Source organism: Falco punctatus (assembly GCF_963210335.1).
Source record: "Falco punctatus genome assembly, chromosome: 10".
Classification (NCBI taxonomy): Eukaryota; Metazoa; Chordata; class Aves; order Falconiformes; family Falconidae; genus Falco; species Falco punctatus.
In genome coordinates, this window is record NC_137590.1 from 1,945,764 (window position 1) to 1,963,336 (window position 17,573).

Sequence of the window (17,573 nt, forward strand, 5' to 3'; positions counted from 1 at the left end):
ACACATGCTTGTTTCAGCACTTGCCAAATGGAAGAACATTTGATCATTTATTCAAAGTGACATTTAATTTTGCATTGTGCTAAATCATTTTGTACTTTTAAATAAAAGAGAATAAACTCCCAAACTCATCTGCTCTCAGTAAATAAAATACAAAGGAATACTACATTTTGCTGAACATAATGAAGTGTGGGTTTTTTTCCTCCACTTCTTTGTATATAAACGAGATAAAAGATAGAAGGGGAAAATCACATTGGGCCCCCTGAGGTCTAGCTCAAGGAGAAAAGCGAGGCTCATGCTGTGCTGAACCTGCCCCAGCCCGAGAGTATCAGACTTCTGGTGCAACCAGCACCTGCACGTGCAGCCCTGGACGAGCACACACCCCGCAGACCTACAGATATCCAGAGACGTATAACCACCAGCCACGCTGATGGAGGCACACAGAGGGAGGAAGCCCCTGCACTGAGCAGTTTCAGTCTATGCCTGACACTTGGGTCCCTGCCTTGAAACCACGGACCAGCCTCCACACAAGGGCTCGTCGCTGCATCTCAGAGATGCCTTCCTCATCCTTTCTTGAAGACTTATTCAGCAAAACCATCGAACTCCCAGGCAAACAGCTGTTCACACCTCAGGCCCTCAGCTTAGCTGCACCGGTACAAGTGAGAAGAAACTGCACTGCTGCCCTCCCCTTTTCTTGACTGGAACACAGAGAAGGGCGAGAGCTAGCCTCACACGCTTAGAAAGGTATGAAAAAACTCAGGTCCTCTCCGAGTTTGGGGACAGGGTGTCCTGCAGCTAAAAATACAGGCACAAACCAAACAGTCAAGGCTAGCAAGAGGCATTAGTAGGGTGACCAAACACAAAAACCAGAGCCTGTTTGTTTATCCAGCCAGTGACTATCCAGCAAGAGAGCTGGAAACCTCCGCGCACATGCTGCCTGCGTGACAGACAGGCTCCTGCCAGCTGAAGGAGTCCAATTTCTCATGCAGACATAGGGGTTCCCTCTCCTCTTCCCTCATTGCAGGCTCACACCTTTCTTTCAATTTTTTTTCGCTGCCGCACAGAGCAGGATAACATGCAGGAACAGAGGGAAATGGCAAGGGATGGAAATCACTGCTCTGGTAAAGGCTCTCCCCCTTGCACCACAAAGGGAGCTCAGTATCTGAGCCTCGTCAGGGTCCATGCTTAAACCTGGCTGAAGTTTGTGGGATCCAAGATGCAAATCTCTCCCAGAGGCCCCACCAGCATGTGAGCTGGGTGGGAGTGTCCTACACCTGGCGCAGGAAGGATTGGGCTGTTCAGTGCTGCCCAAAGTGCTCCCGCCACATCTCCCGCAGGGGTCCTGCCCTGCACCAGCCCTGGGCATCTGCTGCATTGGGTTCTTCATCAGCCCAGAGGGCCAGAGCTCCTGGCTCCATCACCAAAAGCAGCAAGATACAACTTCAAGGTGGCATGGCTAGCAGGTGGCAGTCCTCAGGCACAGGGACAGTCCCGAGCCCACTCCAGAACAGCCACATCCCAGGCAGCTCAACCAGCCTGCGGATGGCTGGCCACGGTTGGTAGGACGCAGGCATCGGCCGCGCAGGAATGCGGGGTGCCCCAAGACCTGGGCAAGGAGAACAGCTGGGCTGTTTGGGTAAGTAGCCTTGCCCCAGGCAGGTGCCTTCTCTGCCATGAGAATTTTGTCTTTGCCGAAGTCCTTCGCTACAAAAGGGCAGGAAGACGGAAATACGCCCAAAGGAATCTCTTCCTGCATTTCAGGCAGCACCTCTCACTGACCGATTTCTCTGCAGAACCTGCTGCACGTGTAACACTGTATACCAGTGCATCCCAGTTCATACTGGGAGAACCAGGGCTGACCTTACTTGAAGTTTAACTGGGATGGAAGTTGTGGTCTGAAAAGCTTTCTTCTGTTCTTCCCAAAGGTCTCCAAGCTTGAGAAAAATGTTGCAAAACGCCATGGTAAGCTTAAGGTTTTCTTAGCCTGATCTTGCTCCTGTGTTGCTCTTAGAGGCGTCTGGGTAAGCACAAGGAAAGCCCAGGAACAGAAGCATGGATGAGGCCCTGGGGAGAGCTGCTCGGCAGAGTCCTTTTCTCCAGTAACACCTGCGAAGTTTCGTTTATCAAGGTTAAACAGTGCCGTGCCTGAGCCCGGCGGGTGTCGGGAAGCAGCAGCTGGGGGGCTGCGGGGAAGACAGAGGCATCCTGCTCGCTGTCAGCATAATTTAGAACAGCGAATCTTGAGCTAAGTGGACTCCAGAAGCTTTCAGAAGTCTGGCCACGAGCAGCAAAAGGTCCTGCTGAATTAGCTGTACGGAGCAATGCATCAACAGCCAGGGAATGGAACGGGTATGATCTATTACCTGTGACAGACACGATTTGACAACAGCCAGGCATAAGTGGTGCAAAGGACAGGTGACCTTCTGCTGGTGACTGAACCCTCAGACCTGCTTCTGTGATGAGACACATGTCCTTCCCACAAGATTTGAGGCCAGCAGGAGAGAAAACTCTATGGTCTGAGAAGACATAATGTCAGCGCCTTCTCTTGGGCCGCCTCTGTTGGAAACCCAAGCACAATCAACATGTTGTACCTCCAGAGTGAAGCATCCTCTGCAGAAGGCTGCGGGCATTACAGCATGCAGCGAGGCCAGTCCGGCTGGGGCAATGCTTGGCCAGGATGCAAGGGGTGCAAGAGTGGGGGCCAAGAGAGCTCTGGCCCAGAGGTCACAGCTCGTGTTGGTGACATCTCCAAGAGCTGGGACTCCTCCCTGCCTGGAGCAAGAGGCATGGCACGACACGATCCCAGCGCTGTGAGCTGGGGCATCAGCCCTTCTGGCAGGGAAAGCATCTCCTCTGCTGCCAAAGCTATGGCTGGATCCTCCAAGCAAACCCACCTTGTACCCGCCTGTGTATCACCTCCCACCCAAATCCCGATGGGCTTCTCAATCCAGAGCCTGCCAGGCATCCCTTCTCATCCCATCCCACCCAAGCTGCGTGGCTGCCATCAGCACGCATCCACAACCCACCTGCTCAGGCTGGAAAGTCCAACACCCCCACCAGGTCAGCTCAGGGGAGGGCTGGCAGGATACAACAATCCTCTATCAGAATTTAATCCGGGTTCCAGAGCTAACACTTGCCAAAATGCCACGCGTGCTTCTGTGACAAATATTTGACACCTCAGCCAAAAGATCCTACTGACCACGATGCCCTGGAAGGCTTCCCAGGGAACTGCATAAACCCAGCCCCAGTGCAGCAGGCTCAGGGCTGTGCCGCCTCCAGCCAGGAGGGGCTTTGCAACACCACCAGGGCAAGCGACCCAGAGGTCCATGTAACTGCAGGTCACCACAAACAAACCCCAGTGAACACACATATCCATGGTATTTAAGTAAAGAAAAAAGATAGGAAGTTTGCTTTCTTGGTTGCAAGTTAAGATGGTTGCAGCCATCAGAGTTCAGCTCCTCTCAGTTGGTGTAAAGGAGCAAAATGCTGACACCAAGATGCAGCGTTAAAAACACCGAGAGGAGCCCCTGAAGCCAGCTATATACCAGGCTAAGCTTCCACACAGGGCACTTGCCTTACTCCGTTAGCCTCAATGGTTTTACACCCAAGACCAGCACCGAAAAAAAATATCCGTTATGTCTCTATCTAACCTCACTGCCCTGGTAATTATTCCCTCTGTCCTGTATTTGGCTCCCCTCCGGTATCTCAGTTCTTGCAGGCTTACCCGACATTTGGGCGCAGTGTCCATGCTGCAGGATGAACTCCCCCTGCATTCACCAAGGCAAGGCAAGGATAACGCTACGGTTCCTATTGCAAGAGTGATCTCAGCTATAAGCTACTGCAAAAATACTAATAGAAAACTCCAGACCTATAAGTGTGACCATTCCCTCTGCAACTTGCACTCGATTGCATGGATTAAGGTCTGTACCTTGCTGTAAGACACCATCTCCTCCTGATAGGAATGTTGCTGGAGCTGCTGCAAACACAGGCCCTGCATTGGAGCTGAAAGGACGGATCGATAGACCAGCACATCAGTTTGCAGAGCCCTGACAAGCTGCGTGGCACTCGGACGCACGGCTGGTTTGGTTTTCTGCCCGCTGCAGTGGTTACGCACTTTTATCTCGCTGCTGACTGCAGATGCACCTCACAGCAAAAGCAAATCTGAGACATTTTACAAAACAGGCTTCCCTCAGACTGGTGCCGCCTGTCCCAGGCTTTGGTGCAGCGCACTGAAAGCCACAGAAGGAAAGATCTCCAATGTGGGATAAACAATTTTTTGTGCAGCTCTGGTCTCTGCGAGCAGACCAAACGATAGAGTAGAGCTGACATGAGAACGAAGCAAAGGCATCTCTGCTGCTCTACCACCATGGAGCTTCAGACACAGAATCCACTAAACCCGGACACTTGGTCACGGCGCACAGAACACAGTCCCTGCAAGCTCTGGCCAGCCAGGAGGGTCCTTTCTCACCCGCATCTTACACAGACCCCTCTTGAAAACCTACTTACAAAAGAGCAACGTTTCCAATGCAGCCGCCCAAGACCCAGCGTGGCCACACGGACCTCCCAGGGATGCCCACACAAGCCAGTGCCTGCACAGCTATAGCCAGAGAGGCTGATTATTAATTCTGTACTAAATTAGGTGGTTTGTTGTACACAAGCAATTTCTTTTTTTTTTTTTTAATGAAATGGGTGTATCATTATGATTAGGCATAGTCATTACATTCAGCCTTTAATTAGATTTGTGTAATTAGAAATTCACTGAGTTATTTCACGCAGTGGAAAAAATATTGCTTGGATGGGGTTATGTAAGGCATCGACAGATTTCTCTGGAGCTCCCAGAGCTGACTGATATTCCAAAAGAACTGACATCTTTGATTTTAAGACCTTCACCAGGTGCGCGTAACACCTAGCCTCTGGCAGATTTTGGGTGGCTAAGAGGTAGAAATTAGGCAAAAGCAAGCGGCAAATACCACAATCAGTTCCTACTGGTAATTTCTTCTCCTGCCAAGAAGTTCACCCACCCAAACCAGGGTAACCAGGAGGTTGATGCTGCAGCCCCTCGTGCTGCACCAGAGGCTCCAGCCCCAAATACCTGGCTGGGTCCACTGTGATGGATGGGGCCAGGAGGAGGGAATGTCCCTAAGTAACCACTGCGACATTTATATAGAAATGCAGAGAAAGTAATTTTGAAAAAGCCTAGTGGATCAGAAGGCTTTTGAAAAGACCAGACAGGCAGATGGAGGTGCAGACCCATGCAACTCAGATCCAGCTCCACTGCTGCACCAGCTGGGAAGCATGAAACAAGTTGGTTCCCCATTTTTGGCTTGTTTATCCTAGCAAACGAAAGCTGAGAGGCAATACAGCTGCCTTCCACAGAGTCAAGCATCAGGCCAGATGGAAAATCACTTGAGCTAAAGGACAGACTGCCACATGGGGAGATGGCCACAAGCTGGCTGCGAACAGACTTGAGCAATAAAGCCCTAAGCTACAGCACAGAGGGGCCATGCCAGCTCCCCATCTCTTCTCCCAAGACAAAGCCACTTGTAAGAAAAAAGCCCAGTTTTTTATGTTTGGGGTTATTCACGAGCAGTTATGAGTCAGAACAAAAAAAAGGCTCCCCAGGCTGGGTGCTCCCTTGCAGTCTTTAAGCCAGAGTCCAGTGTGCACCAGCGCAAGGGGCTGGCCCAGCCACGCTTGCTTTGGTTAGTGGCTTTAGTCTTCAGAGGTAGCTTCTACCTTCTCCTGACTGTCATGATGAACATCCAGCTGGAAGACAAACATCTTGGAGTTTAAGTGTCACCACACTTGTCCTGACCACGGGATGCAACAGGCACGAGGCTGCCATATAAGAAGAAATACTTTCGACTCACTTCAGACCAACATTCAGGTGCCCTGAAATGGATCGAGCTTAAAACAAGCAGCTGCAGCCATTGGTGTTGCTACTGCTACACAAGTAAGTTAGCCTGACCAGCCAGAGGTTTCAGACAGATGGAAAAAAAAAAAATATTATGGGGGTTTTGGGTTTTTGTTTTTTACTGTCATGGCAATAGTAATCAAAAGAAAAAAAATTCTCTGAGGTCATTTGCACCTTCTGTCCTTCCATCAAATCCTATCACCAAGATGGAAGAAAGAGGACTCTTTCCCAATATTTTTTTCCAACAAATATGGTATTTGCTTAGGGTCCAGTTATATTTATATACATAAGTATAGCTGTTCTCTCTGTATCTTGGAGCCTGGGTGTGTGTGCACACACAAGAGAGAGTTCCCCCATGACCTCCTGTCAGAAACATTTCACTACACTTCATCTCAGCACTGTCCTTTCAGAAACAACCACTTCTTTATAACAATATCCTCCTCTGTCTCATAGGGATCCCCAGATAACTGCAGGCTTTGTAGGAAATGAGTTTATTAATTCAAGATGCTGCCCCTCCCCACCTCACAAAGAAGCTGTTAACAGCTCACAGTAAACTGTAAAACTTTTTATGTTATGAAGTTTATCTGATCATTCTTCTTTGGACATTATAGAGCATTTCCCTAAATCCACTCTTTCTTGAAGGTATATTTTTAAATTTGGAAAAGACTTCACCTAGCCTTGTACCAACAGCAAAGCTGCGTAACTCAAATATATCTTGCCCCCACATCTTCTCACACACAGACGTGGGTGAGTGCCCCTGCAGAAGAGCTGGGTGATGCTACAAGTCACCCTCTGAATGACCGCCAAGAGCCTTGATCTCCTGCCACCAGTGAAACGGTGTTTCACTGCAAACACCACTGTGCTTGGCCAAAAACATGGAGGGAAGACCAAGGCGGTACCCCCTGCTGCTTTGCTCATCCCCTGTCAATCTGTTTGGTGAGCAAATGCAGAGAACTTCAGTGGCCATCCTTCACACCCACCCTCGAAAAATACCCCACTGACTCTCAAACAGGCTTAACTGGGTCACCAATGGTACACTGCACGAGCTAAGGAGAAAGGGTGAAGCAGCAGGGGAAGCATCAGCTGAAGAAGCAGGAAAGCGTAAATTCAACATTTCCCCCCCCCCCCCCATTTTAATGTGCATCATGTAACAGCACTATAGTGAGCAACACTAGCCTCAAACACACTTGAAAAGGACCTGACCCCATGTTTACTGGTGACTCAAAAACATTCACCAAGGCTTCAGCTGCCTTCAGTCTCATACCCCCGACCCCTGAAACACGTGACATCTCCAAGCCAGGTGCTCACCCCCTCCTACTGAAACAGCCACAGGCCTTCTGCTCACCTGAGTATCAACTGCTCCTTCCCAGGCAGGGGCAGGAGTACCCCAAATCCAAGTATGCACATTGTCCATAATGAGGGGCAGCAGCCAGGACATACCAGCGGGACACCACGCGGCAGCCCTGCCCAGCAAACCCGGTAGCTCTATTAGGCACCTGGGTACCACCTCTCCAGTTCACTCCTGGAGAGGAGTGCCACATCACCAGTCGTCCATTTTTCAGAGCCAGCACATGGTCTTCCTAGACCTCGCCCACAAGTTCTGCAACACAGATGCAGTTAGCACTCCAGCCAGGTGGGGACACAAACCCGAAGTCATTGTAATTCACCCCACCGCAGAAAAGCATCTTGTGGCACAACCAGGAGCAGAATCTGGACACATCCCATCACTGCTTAGAAAAGCTATCCCCGAGCTCCTTCCGCCGCGATAGCTGTTGGCACACCTGCACCAGGCACCTGTAATGGGCTGAGTGCTCTCTGCACCCTAGAGGAAAACATCAAAAGCACAAAGCATTCGGGAAAGCAACAGGAAAACGCTCTCCTGTGAGACTTGAGCCTGAGGTTTTCCCATTAGACTATTTTTACAGCTGGGGAAATGAAGCAGAGACAAGAAATGGCTCCCAGCCATGGAGTTAGTTACTGGCAAGAGAACAGCCAGCTTTACTATCATATTTACACACGGCTGCCTTACTACTCGAGCAATATTTGCTCCTTAAGTAACTTCTCCCACTTCAGCAGGGATAGCATAGCATGGCCAGCATGGCAAGGCCAGCCCGAGGGGACAGCCCACCCCTTCTCCTGTTGGGCTGCGGATGGCCAAACAGCCCAGAGCCGCTGAGAAGAGAACATGTATACTCTGGCTTGGCTCCAGCTGCCACAAGTTATGGCAGAATTTGAAAAAAAAGCTGGAAGAGATAGCAAAAGGCAGCTCTAACCAGCGGAGATGACAAAGCTCCTAAAATCATAGCCTTCTCCTTCGGAGTTTTTCCATTAAACTGCTTCTCAAGCAGCAGTGCTGGCGGGTGGGAAAAGGGGGAACCAATTATGCAAACAACTCGCAATGAGAGTATTTGATTAAGGAACACTTTAAAGAAAGTCCTTCACAAACATTTGAAGGACCACTAATATATGTTTGCTGTCATGTCTGGAGCTAATTTAAACAAAATGTTTATTTGCACAACCAGGTGAGAGTCAAATTATGAAGCAAAACCTTGTTTTCCTCCTCTTTCACAGCTTTCCCTTAGACGCGCAGTCCCTGCTACTCAGATCTCTCCCGGTCCTATTTGCGGGAATGAAACTTTTCCCTCCCACCTGCAGGCTGCCAGGGTAGAAGTGCTCGTTTGCTTATTGCAATCACAGCCCTGAGTGACTCTCTCACTTCTCAGGCCAATCGCAAATAAGTGGCGCAGCTTGAATTTCAAACACTTTCTGGAGCTGAACAACTCTGAGAGCTCTTCATCAAAGCCACTTGAACAGGTTTGGGAGAAGCCTCACACCTGGAGCGGTGGAGGAAGCCGCATCCCCCAGGAGCGACAGCTTCGAAGTATGCGCGGCAGCTGCTCTGCGCATCACATCTCCCTCCTGAGAACCGACCTTCAGGGCAGCACCAAAACCCTTGTCAGCCATCAACAAGTTGAGCTGTTCCAAGTCAGTCTTCTTCCAAATAACACCACCGACACCATCCTCAGGGTGCTCCACAAAGTGAATCTCCCGAGAGGCGATGAGAAGCCAGGTGCCCTAGCTGAGCCTGGGACAGCAACTCCCCCCGGCACCCGCTGCTGGGAGAGGACCCCATTGCCTGGGGTGGGCAGGATGGGACCGCCGACCTTCAGAGCTACGAGGACAAGCAGCAGCAGCCGAGTTGCAGATGTGAAGGCGACAAGCTCCCACTCACGGCAGGGACAGCACCTGCCTCACTGCGTTGAACCCCAGGCGAGGGGCACCCAACACATGCGGCGGGAGGAAGGAATTCTGCCAGCAAAGTACAGGGGCAAACTGGCTTAGCGTGGAAGGTCATCTTCACTTCACTTAAAAGCAGAACTGCTTCAGTAGTAGTCCAAAACTATGCATCAAACCAGTCTCTGCAAAAATGTGAGGTGACTAGTTTTGAAAGGAAGAAAATAGAAATTTGGAAAAAAACCCAAATCACTGCTGAGTAATCAATCCCAGCAGAAATCTGACCTGTGCAGCTGAGAGACCTTGAACTTAATGTATCTGTTACACCCAGGAATGAATATTGATTATTCAGATGCTCAAACTTCCCAAACTGTCTCTCTGGTGTTCAGCTTATCTTCTGCTTTTCCTCTGGTACAAAGTATGGGTTTTTTACTGACCAGGACTGAAATAAGGGTGACTTTCACACATTTCTTGGATTTACCATGATGTCCTAATAACAGGAAGGAAACATTAAGAAAAGACTTCATCACAAGCTGAAGTTTGAGACAAAGGAGTTTCAAAGACTTTTGAATGGAACATTTCTCCTGGCACATCTATATTTTTCCAAACATTTTAAGTTTGATAAAAAAAATTAATTTATGAAAAAGATTTCCTTGTTCAGGATTTCTTCTTGACTGATTGCGCAAAACGATCCTACAGTGATGAGTAAGTATTGATTTACCTAACAGTGCTAAGTGGGTGGTGATTAGAAGAGGACAGCTTTTCACACACTCTGGGAGAAATGCATGCTCCCAGCAGCACATCCCACATGGCATATGATGACAGGGCCACAGGGCCACCAGAATAGGTCTCTCCCTGTCTGTTTCCCTGCCCAGTAAAGTGATCTTATTTATTGTTTCAATGCACTCAGATTTTTTTTGTTTCTTCATTTTTTGATTTTTCCTTTTTCTTCTTTTTGTTGCTAACTGCTGGAAACATACCATCCCCAGCAATTCCCATGGCTGCTGGGAGAGCGCTCGCTGCTCTGAGGTGACACAGAACAGCTTCATCCCTCAGATTTGTGTCTTTTTTCCAGTTGCAAGACCCAACTTGTGCGCAAGCCTTACCCTGCACTTGGCCAAAGGCAGCCCGTGGCACAGACAGGGTGTGCTGGCACAGCTCCAGAGCGATGGAGCTGCTGAACAACGGGACGAGCAAACCCAGCGCTGCTTTCCGAAGGTACATACAGTGCAGTCACAAAAAGCCTCGGAGCTCTGGACGTTCACTGCCCGCAGGGATGTGTGGTGGGGAGGTTACTACACTCTAAAGGATGAAAAGGGGAGAAGAGATCAGAGGGAGGGTAGATCCTTGGAAAGCAACCATTGAGACAGAGAGGCTTGATGAGGAGGAACCCCGCGGATCAAGCACGAGGCAGCCCTCTGCTAGCATGCTGTGAAACCCCAGTCCATCCAAGCTGGGAAGCCTGACAGAGACCACCATTCCCAGATCTCGGCTGAGTCCAGACACATCTCCTTCAGCTTCTGCCGCAACTCAGACCTCCCAAAAGGTCCCTTCCTACCTAAACTGCTCCATTGCAGAGATGTGGGGAACTGTATCAGGACGTCAGCACTTCCCTCTTGGCCACAGGAGATGCCTCAAGGAGAGCAGTCCTGGGGCTGCAGGAGAACCAGCAAACCAGCGGGGAATTGTAACTGTTTGGCAATAAGTGTGAATGGCTTTTCTGAAGGGCAACAAGGTGTCCCCTGCCACCTGAATATCCTGCTGGAAGCAGTGGGGAATGCCAGAGCTCTGGAGGAAGCCTCAGCCCCTCTCTCAGCACGCCATGTGTGTTCCGCGTAACACAAGCCCTGCTGCAGGAACCGCTGCCCGCTGCCCCCCACCCAGTTCTGCATGGAGCACTGCCCACAGAGCAACTCAGAACGTTCACAAAATCCAAAATATGAGCTGCTTACAAAGCCTGCTAACTACGTGGCAGATTGTGCAGATGGTTAACGTTCAGGGAGCCGGCACGAACCCCCATCGCGCGGCAGCAGCGACTCCGTGGCTCCAAACTGGGCTCCGCACCGGGACGGTGCTGCAGGTGAAGGTGCTCTGCTGCGCACCAGCCATGTGCGAGGGGGCTGGATGGTTCAGCTGGGGTCAGCAAAGCCATCAGGCAACTAACGCTGTCCCCTGCTTGCTCAGCAGCTCTCAGCTGGGTTCTTCCCCTGGCTCACTTTACTGACATACACACACGGCTTCTCCTTGCCAAGACAGATAGAGGCAGCTGGGTGGACAGAGGGCACAGTGTCAGTCACGCGCCCAAATGTTCTGGAGAGGGTCCTGCTCAGGCAGCACCCAACACGAGCTTCTCTCCTCTGTGAAGTACCTACCTACCACCACTTTTGAAAGACCTAACTCGGGTCCTGAGCTCTTCCCTTTGCCAAAGCAGCTCCTAACACCAGCCCAGCTAGCAGAACAGCCCCAGCACTTCCCTCCTCAGCGGGGCTGCAGCTGCCTGGTGAGACACACTGAGGATTTCCACTTGCCCAGAGCGATGCCAGGACAGAGGCAGGGGACACAGAGGGATGTGCTGGCCTCACACTAACACACAGTCTGTCCCAAGGGCTCATTAGCAGAAGCTCAGTTCTAGCAAAATTGTACTACCTTGTGCCTGGCTGTACCTAGAAAAACACAGCTGAGCCCACCCAGACACTGCTAGAGACCCCTACCAAAGGGTCAATGCCTCCCTGCTGGCCTGCCCAGGCAGCGGGTACGCTCCAGGGACAGGAGCCGACAGGCACTGGCAGCACAGGCAGCGTGCTGTTCCTAAGCATCCTCTTGCAAAGTACCTCATGATGGTCCTGGCAATTTTACACAAGTCCTCAGCCACCTGGTTTAAATCAGCAATTCCCTGATTTCAAAGAGCATCATCCCTGGTTTGATTTAGCCCAATTTGTCCTAAATTGATTTCCCATTCCCACCGGCTTAAGAGAAGAGGACAACAGATTGGAAGAGTATTTCCAATTCATACAGCTAAGCAGATCCATGCCATTTAAAAAACGTAATGGTCTTGTTGAGGCAGCAACCTGGGACTCCTATTTCTGTGCACGGGGAAGGAATTTTTCCTCTAGTGCCCCCCATGCTTTCAAGAGGAAGGCAGGACCACGGCCAGTTTTAACCATGAGCTACCATGCCTGCTCCCAGCCAGGAGAGGACTGCACGACCCAGCAAAGGGCAGGTTCTTGCTATGTTTGCCTTTCTGCCTGCTTCCCAGAATCCAATTTAAAACAAGCTTTCTTGGTACTAAAGCTACATCATATGAAACATACTGCAGAACACATTAGAGGAGAGAGAGAGCCACCTATCTTTATATGATAAACATCTCTATATAGGGCTCAGCACCTATATTTACTGCTGGCATTACACATTGCTTATGCTTCTGCATTCCCTCCTGCTGTTAGGCTTGGCTTTTCAAAAACACCTAGGGAAGGCAGGTGATCAAATACCCTTGGAATTCATTAAGAGGCAAGTGAGATGCAAGCCAGCGAGATACTTGGGCTCCACTGCAATTCCCACCATTAAACATAGTATATTAAACACAATCTTACCTTCCTATTGTGCCTCTCCTTTCAAGGGAGCCCAAAGCACTTTGCAAGCATGATGTACGTTGCCCATCTGTACCTGCAGAGGCATACCTGGACTAAGAACGGCTGTTTTTCAGCACCTCCCCACCACAGTTCAGCACTGACCTTCCCCAGAATCACAGAAGAGGTGCCACCATGACAGCATCCCTGTCACCCACCTGGTGCCCTACTTCCCTGCTGCCCCCCCTCTTGAAAAAAAAAAAGCATTATCTTTCAACAAGAAAAAGTTTGAGACATCACACTCAACCAATTTTCTCAACTCATCCCTTCACTAGGCACAAAGTCTTTTTTCACATACAACCACCACAGCAGTTCAAGGCTGGCTTCCCTCCCGGGGTGTACGGACAGAAGGAATAACAATTATTGACACGCAGCTATTTCCTACTCTAATAAAACCCACATAAAATCCAAAACCTGCAGTATTTCTAGTGCATGTGGGTGTAAGTTTCATTTAGTTTAAAGATGAAGCACTGGGACAATGGAAATATTTTAAATCACTAGAAGTGCTTCCCCCTTCTCTGGTTTAAATGCCATGTTACTGGCCATGCTCAAGTCACGTCATATAAAACATGATAGTTCTTCGGCATCAGTACCCATCCTTGCATGTGGACCTGATACCTGATATCTTTCTGATACCACAAAACAACTTTTAGTCTTTATAAACCACGGTGCCAGTTCAAATTGGATGAACCCCCAAAGTGCATTAGACATTCTTCTGTGCTGGGCTGCTACGTGGATTAGACAGTGTCAGACAGCGAAGACTATGAATGGATTGGTACTGCTGCGCACAGCCAAGCTCCCAAAGGCCAGGCATGGAGTCACAGGGCTCACAGAAGCAGAAAAAAAATCAGATAAATACTCGATGCATTCTCTGGCTGCTGTACCATGCCTCCTCTGCAACCCAGGGAGATCCACAGCAACCCTAACAGCTTGCTGACACCTGAAAGTTTTCCCTATTTCTTCCCATTCTTAGGAAAGATGCTTTCCACCTTACCTCTTTACAATAAGGAAGATGTAGCTAAATTCGCCCTGGATCCTAAAGATCATCCAACATGAAGCTTTCTTTTCACCCAAACTGTGGCTGTAACGTCTCCTTAATATCTGCAGCAGAGCAGCATGCTTCCTGAGGATTTTTGTGCCAGTCTAGTTCAAACCTTCCTGTGATCTTCTGCCTGTCTCATCAGTGATGCAGAAGTGCTGCAGAGATGCCAGACATATCTGTATCATTGTCACTCCAGTCTATTAGCTCAGCAGTCTCCAACGTGTATTTTTCCACCATGCCAGAAATAGAGTTGCGCAGATGAGCAATTCCCTTACACCAGGAGCCTGCAAGTCCTCTGTGACACCAGAAAAAGGCTTCTGAGGGGCTCAGACCGATCCCTGCCAGGTAATGGGGCAACAACTTGCTGAGCCATGGGTACATTCGTACCCACGTTTTAAGTCAGAGATCCCTGTGACTAGCAAAGCCACCTCCCTGGCTGCAAACATAAAAGTGCCCATCATAAAGCAAGAAGAGTGCTCGAGAAGCAGAAGGTTTCTGGGGGGCAGAAAAGCTGGCAGGCAGAGGCAATGGAGAAGAGCGTGCAGAAAAGGCAGAGCAGACGCAAGTGCTCCCTCGCTGCAGCCATCTCCGCTCCCCGCCCTGCAGAGGCAGAGCACGTCCGGCATCCCAAGAGGCTGCTGCTTTTATAAGCAACCCTCTAAAGCAACCACTTCCCAAGGTCACAGTGAATTGTGACTGAGTTTTGTCCAAGTGATCCAGACTGGTCCAAGGGGACAGATCTGCATGCAGAAGGGAGCCGATCGAGACTTTCCCTTCCCCTTATCAGAGGGCAGGCAGCAGCTGAGATCTACAGGCTCTACCTCCTCCTCTCCCAACCCAGTGCTTGTGACAAGCAGAGACCTGAGCATCCCTGTGAGGTCCTCAAGCTGCTGCTCTTAACCCACCCCAAGCTCTGTAAGCTCAGCTGCCTCACACCCAGCCAGAGGCGGATCCAGCCCCTAAACCTACAAACTTTCAATTCTCCTTGTCTTTAAACAATTTTCTTCAGATCACTTAACATAACCACACTGTGCCTTACCAAGGGGTCAAAGCAAGGCAAGCGTGTCAGTAAACCCAGGAACTTCTGCTCCCCCGAGAAGCTGGGTGCAGGGCATTCACCTGGGGGTCTCTCCATAAACACGCTGCCCTCTAATTTTACCAAATGGCGCAGGAATGAAATTCAAACCTTGCCCCCAGCAGCACGATATCTCATTTTGATTCAGCACCCCCCAGCACACACAGAGCGGGAAACAAAGCTTGTGAGCACAACAGCAAAGGGCATATTCCCACCAGCTTACCCGCTGGTCGGCACAGCGGGGCGCGCACAAGGGGTGCCGGGGGAAAGGGTCTGGGGGCACGTGGCTTGCAGGGCTTGAGGCGGCACTGGAAAGGATCTGCACACACACAGCTCGGCTGGGATTCAGCTGCGGTATTCAAGGCACACGGTGGTGCCCCAAAGCAAGGGGCTGCACCCGAGCACCTGCGTTTCCAAGAGCGCTCTGGGGGCTCCCACTTAGGAACACTGGTTCTCGTAAACAAGAGCCCCTCCGCAGTCTCAGAACCATTCTGCTGCACAACGACTGTTTCTTTTCCCAGCAACTTTATAGGCTGAAAAATCTGGAATAGCTTAAGACAGTATTTGGGGCAGTTCTGTGCTTATTCCATTTCCAATTTGGGGAGGGTCCAGTCTTGAGTTAACAGCTGATGAGAGTGCCAAGATCCAAGCCTCTGAGCAAACAGCCACCACTACTTTCCCTTCCATGAAACAGCATGTTTGATGTAGTTACTTTGCAGCCCCAGGCAGCTATATGTATAAAGGCCATCACTCATTTTGGTCCCAAAGTCCTTGCCAAACGTCTGGCTGCTTTTCCACAATCAAATGCTGGGCTGCGCCCTACACCAGAGAACAGCAAAGCACAGTCCTCCCACAGGTTTCTCAGAGCACGGCCTATTAATTGAGGTATTGAATTAGTGAGGTTAGATCTAATTAGCTCAATTTGACCCAGATGCTTTAAGCAACATTCTTCTAAAATGTTGGAGCGTGTTATCATACAAGTTCATCGCAGCACTGGGTAAAAAAAATAATCTATCTTGGAGCAGCTTTTCCAGGTGTGCCTCCGTGACCCTTCAGGATGTATTTTCATCCTTTCTGTGGGTGACAACGTGCACAGCTACAGACAGCTGAAGAGGAGAGACCAGCCTTGCGTTTACAGCTCAGGAGTCAGGAGATCCTCCAGCCAGGAACAGCCTCTGGCTCTCCACTGCTGGTTGATGGAAAAGCATACAGACCCTTACCACTCCTTTCTGTCCTGCCCACTCCAGTATAATGGGTCAGGACACAACCTGAGTTTAATAATGTCCTTTACATGCTGAGAGCCCAACCCTAGCAAGGGCAGCCATGAAGCTGCCGCTGCCCAGACAGGTTAAAACCGACAGCATAATTGGGATTTGAGCAAAATTCCTTTTCTGGACACAAACTTCACCTGCAGAAAGAAATGGTCCTACTCTGCCCATTTTCACTGGAAGAACGGAAGGAAGAGAAACAGGGAAGGCTACGGCAAAAAGTGTGCAAAAATGCCAAAGCTGAAATAGTTTTTCATTATCAAGGGGCAACTGCTCAGCAGCAGTAACATCTACCATGCGAGCAGACGACCTCACACCACGCATTCAGATCCCAACAGCTCCAATATGAGTCACCAGGAACAATCAAAATATTCTTACATTCTTACAAAAGGCATGTAAGGTACAGATGTTAGCTGTATCATGTTAGCCTCTTCTCTTTAAAAGCAGGAAGCTCTTAAAAGAGTAAGCTTATCCCAGAAGTGAGAAAAGATTAGTAGTTGAGGAGGAAACTGCGGGAACAGGAAAGCGGTTTCCTGGGAGAGAGCAGACAGAGCAAAGCCAGGGATGATGCAGGTTCTGCCAAACGAGTCACAACTGCAGCTGAACGACACAGGTCGGAGAGGGACCAAGAAACCCCGCCCAGGTGTGCAGCAACCCCCAACAACGGGGGTTTTTACAAAAATGACAGACTCTTCAATAAACCCGTTTCCATTTTCCTGAAAGAAAAATGTACAAATACATTATTTTCCAGTGAGCTACGTGAAAGCAAAAAAGGTTTGCTTTTTCTGAACCATTATTTCAAGACATCAAAATAAGCCCATGTTTAGGTGTTATTTTATTGACATTCCCAGCAACATGTTCCAGAATGGTACTGCAACACCCAATACGGAAGCGGAAAACATCAAATTCTCCAAACTTGGTTTTATTCTGTGACTACAACATTCAGTATGACAGATGTTCTTGTCAAAGTGTCAGATACTGAAGTGTTACTTACTCTTACAGCTGAACTCGAACCTGCAGCCAGCCAGCAGTGGGGGGCTGCCCGTCAGACCCCACAGGGCAGCACGCTGCTCTGCACTACAGCCCGTGGCATGCAAGGGAAGGAGACTCCTTCAAAGGGATCCAGAAGAGATGAGGAAAAAAGTCCACCTCTACACCAGAGGGCATTCAGCCTTCGAATCCCTTGCTGCAGCTCCAGCTGGTTTGGTTTCTTTGCGAGTGGGGCACTGCACTTCTGACTCATGGAGAGGCAGCCCTCAGCCCTGCTGCTGGACCCCAGCAAGGTCCCACACAAGGGGGACCCACAGGCCGTCACGTCACCTCTCCACATTCACCTGCTACCTGGGAGCAGCAACATCCCCTAATCACAGGGCTTGGGGTGCTTGAAATCCTCTCTCAGGGCTTCCCACACCACCCC

General features: G+C 49.9%; 1 protein-coding gene across 4 annotated transcripts in view; it reads right to left on the reverse strand.

The window, feature by feature from the left end:
• RALY (RALY heterogeneous nuclear ribonucleoprotein) overlaps positions 1-17,573 on the reverse strand; it is a 157,965-nt gene that overhangs the window by 90,404 nt on the left and 49,988 nt on the right. The window contains exon 1 of one of the 4 annotated variants that reach the window (XM_080405693.1): positions 12,736-12,757. The exons of the other annotated variants lie outside the window; for them this stretch is intronic. The gene's annotated coding sequence lies outside the window, so the exon portion shown is untranslated. Of the gene's footprint in view, positions 1-12,735; positions 12,758-17,573 lie in introns of those variants that run through there. 4 annotated transcript variants of the gene reach the window in all.